Raw genomic sequence first — 16,130 nt, 5'->3', positions numbered from 1 at the left:
GCCAAGAGAAGCATTATATTTTTCCTTTTGAATTTCAAGAGGAAGCCAAATTCTCATCTGAACCAGTGAATTAAACAATCAATCTCTTCATGCCTGCAAACAATTGCAGACAATTCCTATCCAAAGGTACAAGAAAAAAGGTAATGGTATTGACTAGCTCTATCATAGGGACATATATATTCTTGCACTTGAAATTAGGCTAGATTAGACTAGGTTTCATGTTTCCTTCTTTCAGGTATTTTCATTAAAACATTATATGGAACATGGAACTGTTGGAACAAGTCCAGAGAAGGACCATGAGGATGATCAGGGGACTGGAGCACCTCCCATATGAAGATAGGCTGAGAAAGTTGGGACTGTTCAGCCTGGAGAAGAGAAGGCTGTGTGGAGACCTCATAGCAGCCTGCCAGTATCTGAAGGGGGCTTATAAGGATGCTGGGGAGGAACTCTTCATTAGGGGCTGTACTGATAGGACAAGGGGTAATGGGTTCAGACTTAAACAGGGGAAGTTTAGGTTGGATATATGGAGGAAGTTCTTTCCTGTTAGGGTGGTGAGGCACTGGAATGGGTTGCCCACGGAGGTTGTGAATGCTCCATCCCTGATGGTGTTCAAGGCCAGGTTGGACAGAGCCTTGGGTGACATGGTTTAGTGTGAGGTGTCCCTGCTGATGGCAGGGGGGTTGGAACTGGATGATCTTAAGGTCCTTTCCAACCCTAACTATTCTGATTCTATGATTTCTTCATTTTTTTCCTGTTGTTTGAAATGATCCCTGGCACAAATATTTCTTCTATATTTGTTGTAAGAATGAGTAATTCATTATAACTTTCAGAACTGCTTGCACGATTTCCTGTTTTTTGTCTTGAATACACCCTGTGGCATCAAAATCTGCCATAGACTAGATTTTTTCCAAAGGGCTAGGCTTTCACCTTTGCTCAGGTGAGCATTCCAAGTAGGTGCCATTGAGGAACATTTTATCCTGAACACTTCAGTACTGAGCTGTTTTTAAAGCATCAGTTGAAAACATGAATAATGTTGCATTACTGTTCGCTAGGAGGAGCATTTACTGCACATATGACTGTATTATCTTGGGATTTGGATTGGCATGGTTTCAGGAGCCTTTCATTCCTCAGTGAAAGGTCTTGAAACCTTGTCCATCTTTTGCCAGCTTTATATGCTGAGCACAATGTCATATGGTGTGGAGTATCCCTTTGGTCAGTTGGGGTCAGGAGTGCCCGCTGTGTCCCCTCCCAAGTTCTTGTTCACACCCAGCCTGCTCGCTGGTGGGGTGGTGTGAGGAGCAGAAAAGGCCTTGATCTGTGTAAGCACTGCCCAGCAGTAACTAAAACATCCCTATGCTGTCAACACTGTTTCCAGCACAAATCCCAGACATAACCCCATGCTAGCTACTGTGAAGAAAATTAACTCTATCTCAGCCGAACCCAGCAAGCTCTTTCAGATATGTCTGTGGACAAGCAACCTTGTGCTACAAAGTTGGATGGCACAAAGTGGTGGCAAAGCGTCTCCATCGCGTTCCAGTTTGAGCAATGATGTGCAAAACAAGAGCAAACATTACTCCAAATTAGTCTGAGAGATGACTTTGCACCAGTGCACTGTCTCTTTGGAGCAGCTTGAAATAGTGACAAAAGGAGCAAGATAATAAGGAACCAGATCCTGTGATGCAATATCTTAGATGTCTGTATTAGCCATTTCAGATTATAGTGATATCCCTTGTATTGTCACTGCGGTTGCCACAAAGTAGTTGCAGTCTTGTAATAATTTCACCTGCATGCCTCTGCAGATAGCAAAGGAAATTACTCCCAGTTGACAGTGGCTGACCATTTGACCTACAGGATTTCTTGCCTAGGCCATGGGGTCTGACTGATGTGCACAGAGAATATCTCATCATCATCTGAAGAGTCGCACTTTGCAAGCTGTTGGTTTTGCCATGTAGCTCTTCATTGTGTCTGCCAGTGTGAATAGTCAAAGTGGTTTGAAGAACCAGTTGGTTGACTGGTGGGGCAGAAGGACACCTCCATACACACTCCTGCTGTTGATCCTACTGTCTTTTAGGTGGTCTGGGTGAGATATGGTGGCTTCACACCCACTGAAGGACCAGCCATGTATTATCATTGATCCTCCCCAGGCCAGTCATACCATGCCACACTCATGCAGCGACAACACACCAATACAAACACCACTGCTGTGCTGGGGAGGCTTGGCTAGCTAAAGTCTTAAATAGTGCTGGGGTTTGTTTTTCTGCTTCCTTCACTCTCTAAGCAGCAAAGCCCAAGTGACTGCACAGAGTTTCCTTTTATGTGCCTCCTGAACAAGCCTGATGTTCAGATCTGTGCTGGTGACAATCAAATTAATCACTGTCCCATCCACGTTGGGCTCTCCCGGCAGCCTCAGAGGGGCGGGCTGTAGCCTGGGATGTCAGAATAAATCCTTGTCCAAAGTAGGTCAGCAAACTGTGCCTGGCCTCAAGAAACAGCTTTGATCAGAGACAGCAAATTTCTCGCTATTGCTGGCAATCATTTCCTTCAAAAGTCTTTCGTGGGAAAGAATCCTGCAGGCCCAGATGGCAACGCTGGTTCTCTGAAGCCTGAACCCTCTGGCAGAACTTAACAGAAAAGATGATCTGAAGAGAGAGAATTCCCAAAGGATTGTTAAAAAAACCCTAAGAATGTGTAAGGAATCCTTCATACGGAGGCTTAGATATACCTCTGCTGCTGTTACTTCTATAGCAATCGATTGCTCCTTACAAGCTGCCAATGTCTCAAGTTTTGATTTCACAGTATCTATACATATGATTTTAGCAGTTAAAATTTACCTTTTTAGAAAACACTTATTTCAGATTTGGAAAACAGTTACTGTACATCCATTATCCCGATTTCCAGGAGATTGCCTGAATTAATAAATCAATCACTTCAAAGCTGGTGGTTATTTTATTTTTCACCCTAGGGTTTAGTTGTAACAGATGCACTGAAGTGCTGGTGTTAAAATGAGGAGCTATCTCATTTTACAAGATATTTTGCAATGAGAGTGCTAAAAGTACGACTTGTTAATTTACCACTGCCTATGATGAAGTTATAGTTTATAGATGTAACTTAAAAATCAAATTCTTTTAAATAACTTTGCTTCTTATGGAGCTTTCAGGTCAAGTCTGGAGGATAATAGAGTCTATATAAATGTTGTCTCTGGGCTACTTCAGATCGTCCTCTAAGCCATAAAAATATGTCTCTGAGGTTTTTTCTATAATGAAATCCATGCTGTTGTCCAGTTTCAAGATGATTCATTATAGTTCTGTTCTAGCCTCTCTACAGATGCTCCTATTATTCCGCAATGAAAAAAGACAACCCACCATTTCTATGTGCTCTGTAAAGTCCTAAAAGCAAGATAGCTTAAAATAAATGTTTGCATCCTGATGTGTTTTTATGACCTCCAATGCACTTTGGGCACTACTAAACTATAAATAAAATGAAAAGGTTCACTCTCTCATGATCAAAACTCTAAACTAATTGAACAAAAAAAAAAAAAAAGAGAATGCTCAAATTAAGCTTCTGGACACATTTGTGTTACAACACATTTTTTGGCAATGTGATCAAATACTATTTTTTTCACACGACACATGCTAAAATTGGCCAACCAAATTAAGCTCTCGTGAGACCTCACTTGGAGTATTGTGTGCAGTTCTGGTGTCCTCAACATAAAAAGGACATGGAACTGTTGGAATAAGTCCAGAGGAGGGCCACGAGGATGATCAGGGGACTGGAGCACCTCCTGTATGAAGACAGGCGGAGAAAGTTGGGGCTGTTCAGCCTGGAGAAGAGAAGGCTGTGTGGAGACCTCATAGCAGCCTTCCAGTATATGAAGGGGGCCTGTAGGGATGCTGGGGAGGGACTGTTCATTACGGACTGTAGTGATAGGACAAGGGGTAATGGGTTCAAACTCAAACAGGGGAAGTTTAGGTTGGATATGAGGAGGAAATTCTTTCCTGTTACGGTAGTGAGGCACTGGAATAGGTTGCCCAGGGAGGTTGTGAATGCTCCATCCCTGATGGCGTTCAAGGCCAGGTTGGACAGAGCCTTGGGTGACATGGTTTAGTGTGAGGTGTCCCTGCTGATGGCAGGGGGGTTGGAACTTGATGATCTTAAGGTCCTTTCCAACCCTAACTATTCTATGATTCTATGATTGTATGAAATAAGTATGAAATAATATATTTTCCCTTGAAATTTTGTGAATATTCATTTATTCATTTTATTATTGTTTTACTGTTGCTTTGGGCTAATTTGATACCTGGGAATATGCTTTTGTTTGCTGCCTGTGCAAGTTCAACAATAAAAATGCATTCTTTTCTCTCTTTCTCTTATTTTTGAACTACTGAAAGCTGGTTCTTGGTTACCCAAAGATGTTCTTTTTACTGAGGGCAGCATCTACTAAGGATTGTACGTTACTGTCTAAAATACAAAACAAAAATGTCTGCTTGATGAATCTCAAATTATTTTGTTTTGCTTTTACTGAAATTTACTGGGAACTCAAGATTTTTAATCGTGCTGATGAATGGGTTAAAATAAACTGAAAACAAACAAGGAGGCTGGTACCCTCACTGCTTCATGAAAACTGGTGTAGGTACGTCAAAGGATGAGAGGCATCTGATAAGAAACCCCAACACCTGCCTTTGTTTGAACAGTCTGGTTTTGGGACTGTGATGTGAAAATACGGAGTTTTCCTAATGTTCCAGATGACAAGCCTGTAAAATCAGGCTTAATCACCCATTTATTGTCTCTCTGTCTTTTAATTTTGTTTATGTTGTTAGTATTACATACAGCTAGCCACCTGTGGAAGAAAGCCGAAATTACACAACTGCTATTTTTCAGCAGGTTCTGTGTTTGCCTGGCTGGTTTTGATTTTTGTTTATCTGAATTCAGAGCTAAAAATAGACACAAGGGGCTGGGAATCAGAAACTCCAGCTTTCCTTATGCCACATGCTTATTAGTCTTGGCTGAATCACTTAGGTGGAATCCTTCAAAAACAGTTTTTTAGACTGGAACGCTCAAGAAAAGGGCTTTTGTTCTAATGATGTCGGTACTCCATCTCCAGGGAAAGCCAAGAGGATTTTGCAGTGGTAAAGCATGTTTCTGAGGCTCCTGAGACCACCATTGAGGCTGGGTAATACAATGAGGAGCCTGCATGTTGCCAGCAGGCAGTCTAGCGAGGGGCTGGATTTCCCTCTCTGCCCTCTTCCTCCTTCCTGCTGCTTCACAGAAGTTTCTCTGCCCTAGAAACACAGCCCCAATGTCTTACACCAGCTGGAGAATGAGGATTTTCACCTCTTATGTGTGTGATAAAGGAAGGTGAAGGAAGGGTGTTGGAGATGAGCAGAAAAGCAAGAGCACGTTAGTGATGTTGATGAATTGCTGATTGTTGAAATGCTGCTCCCTGCACTTCTTCAGTGGAAATTACTCTTTTCTAGATGGAGAAACAATCAGTAGCATTACTCCATTACAAATGCTGAAAAACATCACTCATGTTAGCAAACCAGCTTTTTGTTGCGTTTTTTTTTATTCTCTTTAAAAGCCTCAGAACCTGTTATTGTTCCCAGTAATAACTTGGAAATGAGATTTTTGTATATCTATGTTTAAGTAGCAAATCCAAGTAATTCGTGATCTCATTCCCTGTTCAAACGCAGCAGTATGGATCCTCTTGTGAATTCCCCTGTCACATTCACAGCTCTGTTTGGAGCAGCAGGCACAACCCATAGTTCTGGGGGGGAAGAAGTGCTGAGTTATGGTCAACGCTTTTTTTTTTGGCTTGGGGTGAGTGTCTGTTGTCTGTATTTCTTTCCATTTGACACCATTAGTATTAATGGTGCTCAGTCTCTGGGTTGAAGGGCCCTCAATGCACTTGTACAGAAAGCTCTGGCAGCAACACCCTTGCATGTTTTTTTCTGGGCTTTTAGCAAAAAGCCAAACATTGCAAGAACTCAGAGAGAGTTTTTCACACATGGAGATCTGATTGAATGAACAGCTATATTTTATCTTGCTTCAGAGTGTCACTTTCCCTCATATTGGACGTACTTCCCAGTGATACTTGTGTCTGAGCATGAGTTCTTTCTGATTGTAAGGGCAAATGTTAAACTTGATGCTGCTCCCAAACTGGACAGCTCAGACAGCTCAGGAGAGGTCCAGCCTGAGAAGAAAACCCCAGTGTCACTGCTGCAAGGGAACCACCAGCTCTTGCTTGTCTTGGAGACCTGAAGAGGCTTGACGAGGTGGTGGTGGGGCTGGGCTTTCCCTGGCACCAGGAACAGTCCTCTCTCCAGTGCTTTACCTCCCCAACTGCATGCAGCTGCAGCCTTGGGCAGGAGAAGCCCTTGCACTGAGGTGGCAAATATATCCCAGTATGTTCCCACACTGTATTACAAGATACATTGGACTCCAGCAGGGGACCATGAGCTGCTGGACACCAGATGAACAGTAGGAGCCAAGATATATTCATGAAGTCACCATAGTGACCAGACCTGGTGATGCCATCACTGCCTGAAAAGATTTCGTTTCCTGAGGCACTTTAAAGGGGAGGATCTTGTGGCATTCCCCAAAGACTGGAGAGTTTGGGTCAGCAGGTGACACAGCATGAAGATGGGAGAGAACAAAGCCTGCTCGCTGCTCTCCTGAGGAGCTCTAGTTAGAAAGCTGGTGTGGTGTGGGTGAAAAGCACCACATGAGGAGCCAGTGAGGACATGGAGGTAGAAAGGTGTCAAACAAACACCAGAGAGCATCATGCATCAAGTTTGAAGGCATGTGGCTAAGTTCATAGTCTCTGAGGGAAAATGAGGGGCATGCTGTAGTAATCTGAGCTAGTAAAAAGGGAGCAGAGACCTGCAGCATGGTATCAGGTGCAGATGAGAGGAAGGGGCATGGGACAGACATTACAGGTATATGGAGCAGGGTATTTCAGGGCTTACAGCTTGGCTGAGGATGCAGTGGCAGCGTGGCTTTCTGGCCAGGGAAAGGGGAACCACACACAGGGAAGTGGGGGCTTTGTGCTGCAAACCTCATCCCTGCACAGGTATGGCTGTAGGCAGGTTTCAGAGGCAGTGGAAGCAGAGGTGAGGGTAAGAGCAAGAGTCACAGGACTCTTTCTGTGAAGACATGGGCATCTTATCTTTTCCTGGACTTGGCCTGTGTGGTAACTCATCCAGGGAATGGCTGGGAAATATGGGAAACACTCAGGTCTGCAGGGGTAGCTCCTGAAACCAACAATTAGGGAAAACCGAAGAGCTTTGCTGAGCTGTGTAGAAATTGGGGAAGACCTGAAGTACTTGAAAGAGAAATATGTTTTTTAGCAAGCAACTGACTGTAATCAGATAACTGCAAATAATGGTGGGCATTTATAAAGTTGACTTTCTGCCTGGTGAAAACGGCTTTTGATTCTCCTACTGAGCATGCAATGGTTGGAAGGTGATTGTACCTGTATGTGTATTTGCACGAATGCTCTGTGCCCGGCTGCTTCTTAGACACAGGCACTGCGTTACCTACTATTGTGACCCAAAACACAAACTGAAGCAAAATCAAACGGATAAAGCAAAGCAGCCGCAGCTGCGGAGGCACCAGCTGCACACGCACCAGCTGCACACACGCGTGTTCCCCACCAGAGGGCAGCGTTGCTCCAGCTCTGACCGGTCCAGGCTCTGGACTTGCCTCCCTCAGGTCTGCAGAGCTGCTCGGGGCCTGGATCCGCTGCTGGAGCACAAGTGCCTAAGGCGAGGCGCTGGGGCCTGACCGCCGAGCTGCAGGTCACCTGCCGATGTGATGAAGCCCTGCTGGGGTCCAGGCCGCTGATGCTGCGGCGCGTATGTGTGAGGTACTGTGCTCATCATCTGCTCTCTCCAGTTAGGGCTTCTAATGAAGGTATCAAAAGGGAGCCCTGCTGAAAAGGCTGGCCAGCCAAAAGTATTGCAGACCATGTGGTTAGGCAGGGCCGAGCCTGAACTGGACCTGATCTAAGCCAGCTGCTGATCCCACATGCTGTGAACTGGCAAAGTTACTTTCCCCCAGGGGCCAGTGAGGTATGTTCCGTGTACAGTCAGTGTTTCCTGCACAGCCCCTGTTTCCCTCTCCTCTGGGGACTGAACTGTTGAGCAAAGTCATTTTTTGCTGCAGACAGCAAAGCCAGAACAGTGTCCCAGGGCAGGACCAGTCCCGCTGAAGCAGCCCAGCTACAGTCAGAGGATGGTCAGCCTGAAGGGCTGTGTAGGGCTCTGTAGCTGCTTTCCTGCTGCATGGCCCACAGGTGAAACATGCAACACAGCCGAGTTATTCACCAGTCAGAAACAGCAACAGAAAAGACCTGAGGGGGACCCTGAGGGCATTAATAGTTTTTAATGGTCCTGCTTGACTTCACCTGGATCCTCTACCCACACCATGGGCTTGGGAGCCTAGCTCAGGCCAGCCCAGGGTCGCAGGGTCCCAGTTTGTTTCTGCACTAGGTTCCTGATGGGCCTGTCTCCAGTTTTACCCCTTGGCTAGCCCCTTTGGTGCTGTGTTGCGGCCCTGATTTGGCCCTGTCTAGGTACCCTGGTTCTGGCTCATCCCGTGTGGTGCCATCTATGGACCCACTTTCCAGCCCTGCATCGCACTGTCAATCCTTTGGTGCTGAGGGACCCACCTGCACCCAGTCACCCTTGATGTCCAGCTTGTCCTTGTTCCTGTGCATCCCTGGATGGATTCCTGGTAGGGTGGTGCTCCTGGCCAGTCTGAATCCTAGTGGTGTCTGCTGGTACGTCTCCCTGCGGGCTTGTTGGGGCTTCTCTGAGGACATTCCCCTGGTGTTTTTTTCAGCTCTGATATCTCTGCACCATTTGTACCCACAAAAGATACCCACTGCCTTCTGCTGGTGGGAAATGGATAGAAATAACGTTGTCCTTGTCTTGTGTGTGAACCTGAGCACTTCTTAGGAACTGGTGCTGTTCCAAAGTGTCACTTTCAGTTTTGGGCTCTGCAGTCCTGGTACAACCCAGCAATGGGTCAGTCTGTGGTGTTCTGGATGGGAGCAAGTGCTTCTCTTGCTGTGTCTTGCCTTGGAGTAGCAATTTCTTGGGAAATGTCCTGGCACACCAGAACCAATGGGTTCATCAATCAGGCCAGCAGCAACGTAGCAGAGCACTGGGAAAAAACGGTGTGTTCCTCGACATGGTGCTTTCAGAGCTGGTTTTGCTTGCTGGAAGACAGAGAAGTTACAATTGAGGGTAAGCTGTCCTGTGCATGGTGCTGCAGGCACCTCCCCACCACTGGCTACACGTGTTACTCAAGGTTTGTTCTTCATTTTAGTTAGCTTTGAAATGGCATCATCAAGAAAGAAAACAACAGCCTTGGCTCTCTCTGACCCACTCAGCTCTCCTTGGTCACCTGAGAAGCATTCCTTCTTCTGACACTTTCCATCTCTTCTGACACTGAGTCTCTTAAAGAAGCTGGGTTATTTCAGTGTGGTTTTCCATATATTTTTAGTGGTATTAGGAAAAATAAATAAGCCAGCAGGAGGATTCCATGCTCTGAAACAGAAAAAGAATGAACCTAAATATTTGGGGTGATGCTGTGGCAGTAATACAAAAGAATTGCAGAAAATTATTCCTTCTGCATCAGCAGAGGCTAAGTGCAAGGCATGTCATTTGTCTCACCCTAGTCTAAAGGCGTTGAGGGGAGTGGATGACCAGGCTTACAGAGCTTTGCTGTGTGTGTTTCAGTGCAGGGAGAGCTGTGTAACTGCAAAGCCTCCCTGAGCACTTTAGATGCATCTCAGGATCCTCCTCTGCCAGTCACAGGCTTGACTCCAGTTGCTCTTAGGAGTCCTCCTGCTGACAGGCTGTTCTCTGGAGCTGTAGCTCAATTTAACTACTGGAATTAGGGATTCCTGCTGAGAATCACTGGTGACATCCCAGGCTACATTACTGCATCTTCCTGCCATTTGGCTGATGCATTGTTCTGCTCCTGCCAGTGCTGTCACTGTAGGATTGGAGCACTTGTGCTCTTGAAATAGCTGAGACCTTTTACAAAGCCCATTAAAAGTGATGCAGCTTTTTGTTATGGGTTTCACTAGCTTTGGCTCAAGCCCTCGGCAACATTGCTGTTGCTCAACATGAAACCTGGAAGCAACCTTGAGTAAGGAAGCCAAGCTAATATTCTACAGGCTAATCATAAGAGCTTGAAGAAGAAGATGAAGTGAGTAAAAAAAGTAACAATTGTTACTTCTGAAATCTTTACCCAATAATATCCAAGCTACCTCACACTTGGTTTGATTTTGGTGAAATAGATATCTCATTTTATATGTGTATGTGGGCTTTAAAATAAAATGAAGGAATGAGTGCCAAATTTGATCTCTGAGAGACAGACTTTCAGCTTGCAGCAAAGTGGAGCTCAGCTTGGTGCGCAGTCAAGGTAGCTGCAAGAGTACAAGTTGCCCTATGGCCACATTTGCTAATTCCAGATGCCTGGAGAGCTGAGCCTGATGCTGAGGCAGAGGCAGAAGAGACTGTAGAGCAGTGCTGCTTGACCAGGATACAAGTGATCTTCCACAGCAGCACATCTTGCCCTCGGTCCTTCCAGTGCCTCTGACTTTCCATCCTGCTGTTCCTTTTCCCCTTGCTGTACTCCTTGCTGCTGAGTAAAAGTTGCTGGCCCCATTCTTGAGGTGACGGAATCTGATGTTGCCTTCACTTCTGAGAGGTCTGAAGCTGCTGCTGCTGGAAACAGGGACTTTCCTGCCCCAGCTGGGTTCGTTTTCACGGCTGTTTTGGTGTGCTCTTCTCAGGGGACACTGACAAGGAGTCTTCTAAAGTACTCTGCAACTAGTGCTAAATGCACATAAAATAAAGCAAAGTCATCAGAAGCTGCATGCAATTTCCTGAGAGCAGCTGGCCCTTGTCTCTCTGGGAGATAGGATGCCAAAGCAGCAGTGTGACTTTGCATGAGCCAGCCCTGTGTTGGTGTTGATCTGCCACGTACTGTGAGCACGCTGGACTGGAGCTAAAATGCCAAAACTCTGGTGAAGAGAGACCACCCTGAATTTCAATAACAGCGTTGAGTAAACCCTTGGCTTTGGGAAAGCTCCTTGGCTGCAGTCTAGTGTTGTGCTGCTCCTTCAGTAAAGAAAAGTGCTCCCACTGTCCTGCAGTCATCAAGTGTGTGTTGTATTTTATGAAGAGGTCTTTAGAAATCTGCAGTGTGCTGAATTGGAGAGATTCAGTGTCGTGAAAGAGTGTGTAGGGTAAAACCCTGGGAAACGGAGTCATTAGCATGCCAGGGGGTGATGTAATATCACTCATATTACATTAAGCCTTTTTCTGAAACATTGTATTTTTATGTTTCTTGGTTTCTTTTGGTTGATTGGTTGTTTTTCTGTGGGTTGTTTGGGTTTTTTCTGTGCCTGTAAAAATAGTTCTGCTCTGTGTGTGTAGGTGCAATCCTGCTTACTGCATTTGCTGCCTGTTTTCCAAGTTGGATTGGTCTTCTCCATGACTTTTTGCAATTTACTGCAGCATTTTCCAATCTACAGACCAGTCAGCCCTCATGAGGTGAACTGCTACTGTGCAGAGGCAGCAAAGTGGTGCTGAGTCTGACATTGCTTCTGTTTGCAGAGCCGATAGCTTTTGATGCTGGTGTGCTAATGAGACAGAGGAACATAGAACAAACCGTCCTTCTCCTCCAGAGGCGGGAGGGTATAGCCACTGAGATCTCTTAGGAAGTAGATCTCTCTGTATTTAACCTTTGAAGGGTAAAATGTTCTGCAAGGTCAAAAAGGTAAAATCCTGGTCATGGTTCCTCCCCTTGTTCTTGCAGTCACCCGTAAGAAATTGAACAGGGGGAAGCAGTTTTATAATAGATGGAAGGAAGAGAGAGAAGGAGACAATAACAAAGCATGAAACAGTGACACCCGTGTGGTCAGACTGGCTGCAACTTCAGGGCAATGTGTCCTCATTAGAAGTTACTTCTTTCTTCCTCCTGGACTGGTGTTCAAACAGTGCTGACTTTGGTGTGCAGCCTGTGTACTAAAGAGAACTTACTTGTGAGAACCATTCCAGTTATTGGGACCAAGCTGTTTTGTGCAAGAAAGGGCTGGAGAATTGCTGTCTGTGCACATTAAATTAGAGTGGACCTGAAAGAACTGAGCAAATGCTCCAAAAGGCTGAAACTGCAGCAAAAGTTTGTTCCTCAGGAGCCTGATCCAAAGCCCATGGAAGACAGAGCAGTGGTTTCACTGACTTCCGTGACCTTTGGATCACACTCCAGGTTCTGTGTGAAAGCTGGTGTATTTGTAATTCTATTTACTTGTAGGCTTGTCCTACCCACGTTTCTGTCCAAAACCAACTGTAAGGTTTCTGGTAAGGAAAACTAGAGCAGTTGGAGTGAGAGAACCTTTGCTGTGAACAAATTGCCAGTAGAAGCGTGCTAATAGAAGCTGGGAATCGTATCTTAATTGAGACCAATTACTGGGCCTAATTTGGTGCCACAAAGGGAGCATCGAAACTCATTGTCCTGTGACACAAGTTAAATGTTAATGAGTCCCCCGAGGTGTTTGCATTTAGCTTCCAATTAATGTAACCACACAAATGCTTTACCCATATCTGAGCCATATTCAAGGTTTATGAATCTTGCTATCTTTACTTGTCTATAATGACAAGATACCAGTGCTCTGAAATGTCACCACTAGTATTTTACCGTTTGAGGTCTGTACAGTGCAGGAAGAAGAGTACCATCATATCCCTCCAAATGTCTTGTTTATCATGAGCTACGCACATGGTGATCCTGAGATTTTCTATGCTCCTGAGTTGCTTCATATGCAGATCAACAGAACTGTTCACAGTGGTCGCGTGCGAGCTATTGCCAGAGCTGAGGAGTGCAATGCCAATTCTTCTGGATGCGGTCTACACAGGTTAATCCCAGATCAGCTGTGATGACCAGGGTGTCACAGAGACTTCCATTCCACAAGTACAGCATTGTGAACCTGTCATGGTTTAAGTCCAGTCAGTAACTCAGAACTAAGTATTCGCTCTCTCACCCCCCTCCCCCTCCCCCCCCCCCCTTACTTCCCCCCTGTTCCCGGAGAGATGGGGAGGAGAATTGAAAGAATGTAACTCCCTCGGTTTGAGATAAGAGCAGTCCAGTAACTAAGGTATAACACAGACCACTACTGCTACCACCAATAATAATAGTGATAAGGGAAATAACAAGGGAAGAGAATACAACCGCTCACCGCCCGCCGACCGATACCCAGCCTGACCCGAGCAGTGATCTCACCCTTCTAGGTAACTGCCCCCAGTTTATATAGTGGGCATGACAGGCTGTGATATGGAATATCTCTTTGGTTAGTTTGGGTCAGGTGTCCTGTCTCTGATTCCTCCCGGCTTCCCCTCCTGCCTGGCAGAGCATGAGACTCACAAAGTCCTTGGTCAGAGTAAGCGTTACTGAGCAACAACTAAAAACATTGCTGTTATCAGTGCTGTTCCCAGGCCGAAAGTCAAAAACACAGCACAGCACCAGCTACTGAGAAGGAGAAAAATGACTGCTACTGCTGAACCCAGGACAGGACCTAAGCTGGCATTCCTGGATAACTATATGTTGCATGGTATTGATTTACCCAGCCCATGCAAGCAAAGGCATCTATTTGATCCTGTGGGTCCCTGCAGGTGGCAGATAAGTCCTCATGCCAAGGAATGCAACTCTGTGATCTGCTCTGTTCAGGCTATGTGGTACTCACACTGAAATGGAAAAGCACTGTGGCTCTGTTTTCTTACTGCATTGTTCAGATTCCTCATGTACAAGGTATTCTTTGAGCATATTCGTATGTCCCATTGTTGGCAAGGGCTGAGAGGCAAAATAGCTCACAAATCCTGTGACCCATTGGTTGATGCATGGCTTTAATTTCAAAGCCTTTAATTCCCATCCACATCTTCCCTTTGTTGCTTGATCTGAAATGCATCCTCTCAAGCTTCCAGACTGGAAAGCTGCCCGAGAGGCTGTGACGTACAGGGTACTGAGCTTATAACAGCTGGTCCACATAGCTGTGGTGATGTGTCCACGATGACTTTGTGTTTCCTGAAGCTGGGCATTGGACAAGCAGATACATGTCAGTACATTAAAATTGATCAAATCTCCGGACCAGCCTTTTTGGAAAGAAAGTGCAAGCAGGATTTACTGTGATGCTGGTCATCAGCAACCACAAGAGTTATGAAAGCAAAGCTGACAAATGGGGAGAGAATGCAGAGGAGAGCAATAAAAATAATAAAAACTTCCATAATTAAAACCAGTAGATTTGAGATAAAGAGAGCTGGGAGTTTCCCCTATTGTTTAGAAGCCAGAAGCAAGGCATATGTGTCTGTAACTTTATAACATTCCCTTATATATATATATAAAAAGTAAAGACTGGTTCAATATAATGCTAATTTTACAATGCTTGATTGGACTTTGTATCTTGGGGTTGCTGAGAGAAAAGCACACATGGCCTGGCTTTAAACATGAAGGGAACAATGAGGATCCATCAGATCTCTTAAAATATCAGGAGCAAAGGTGTCCCAAGACAAGAAGAGCTGAAGGTTCACTGCAGGAGCTCAGAGCTTCACCACTTCTGGAAAACGATGGAGATTATGAGGTTTGCTCTCCATGAGGAATCAATTGCTACCAATGCCTCCACACACCCAGGGTTCTTCTCTATTGCCTGGTGCTGACACTGGAGGTCCGGAGGTTCCCCAGCAGCCTGAGGACACCAAGGCTGTGGGTGTGTTCATCAGCTGCTGGCACCCAGACTCCTGAGCTTTTGCGGTGTTGGCTGTGACACCTGAGTGGCAGCCAAGAATACAGGAACCTGGCAATATAACTTTTATAAGGCACTATGGAGAATCAGCAACTGGATCATTGTCAGTTGCTTTTGGACACTCTTGGAAACCTATAAAGACATGGAATTTTGGCTTTGATTCCAAACAATTAAATGTCTTTAGAAAAGTTGCTTTAGTCAGAGAGTGCAATCCTACAGAATAAGAGAACTGGCTAGATAATGGGTGAAATCACAGTGGTGCCAACTTGGAGCATTAAGCAAATACTCTCCTGTTTTGCTTGATTGCAGTAGACAGACAGCTATCGGTGGTTCTTTTAGCCTGGGAATAGAGGTTTGAATTGCTTTGTCTTGTTAGAATGTGCTGTGCATCCTTAGGGATAAAACAGAAGTAAGCATAGAAAAGGGAACTGCACTGATTGAATAATACAGTATGGCATGTTGTATGGTGTACATAGTCAAAGGTTTCTATGCAATGTGAAGACCAAAAGTGATGTTGCAGTGGTACGCTTTCTCGACTCACATCGATGGCATGCTTATCTTTAACGTGTTTCAGTACTCTGGAATTTTAATGCTAATAGACCATTCCTGTGGACTATTATATGGAACCTTGAAAAAATGTTTTCTAAGTCATTTTGGCATCCCCTCATAGATTCACACTATCATAGAATGGTTAGAGTTGGGAAAAGATGTTAAGTTCTTCAAGTTCCAACTGCCATGCCATGGACAGGGATGCCTCACACTAGATCAGATTGCTCAAAGCCCTGTTCATTCTGGCCTTGAACACTGCAAAGGATGGAGCACTTACCACTTTTCTTCTGGCAACCTGTTCCAGTGACACAGCACCCCAAAAGGGAGCTCTGCGTTGGCCGGGAATCGAACCCGGGTCAACTGCTTGGAAGGCAGCTATGCTAACCACTATACCACCAACGCCTGGCAGTTCTTTCCCAATCCTGTTGGATGAGAGAAGCTATTCCAGTTGGATGAGAGAATTGGTAGAGGGCTGAGAAACAAAACACAACAGAGACAATGCCAGCCAGAGAACACAGTGGGGATAACGTTAAACCCAATAGATTATAGGTACAAGGTTAACACTATTAGTAAGGTGTAATGGATCCTCAGTGCTGCTCATTTTGGATGTCTGTCTTCTCTGTGCAACAAGGGGCGTGGATCACAGTCACAAAGCATAGGCAAGAACTCCTAAAAATAGAAGGGGCTTGAAACAGAATATCCTGAACTGACCCATTCATGTCTATGTAGAAGAATGACATAATACACATGGAGTTAGTGGAACCACTTGCATACT

The 16,130-nt window shown here is 45.2% G+C and overlaps 1 non-coding gene across 1 annotated transcript; it reads right to left on the bottom strand.

Moving 5' to 3' along the window:
• Positions 1–15,685: 15,685 nt before the first annotated feature.
• Positions 15,686–15,757, bottom strand: TRNAG-UCC (transfer RNA glycine (anticodon UCC)). Its single transcript has one exon. It is a non-coding gene; the product is annotated as a tRNA-Gly (tRNA).
• Between the last annotated feature and the right edge of the window lie 373 nt (positions 15,758–16,130).

Source organism: Neopsephotus bourkii, unplaced genomic scaffold, assembly GCF_033783945.1.
Source record: "Neopsephotus bourkii isolate Nb327-2 ecotype Australia unplaced genomic scaffold, CSIRO-AGI_Nbou_v1 NB_1589, whole genome shotgun sequence".
Lineage (NCBI taxonomy): Eukaryota > Metazoa > Chordata > Aves > Psittaciformes > Psittacidae > Neopsephotus > Neopsephotus bourkii.
This window is presented reverse-complemented; position numbering and strand designations above follow the sequence as displayed.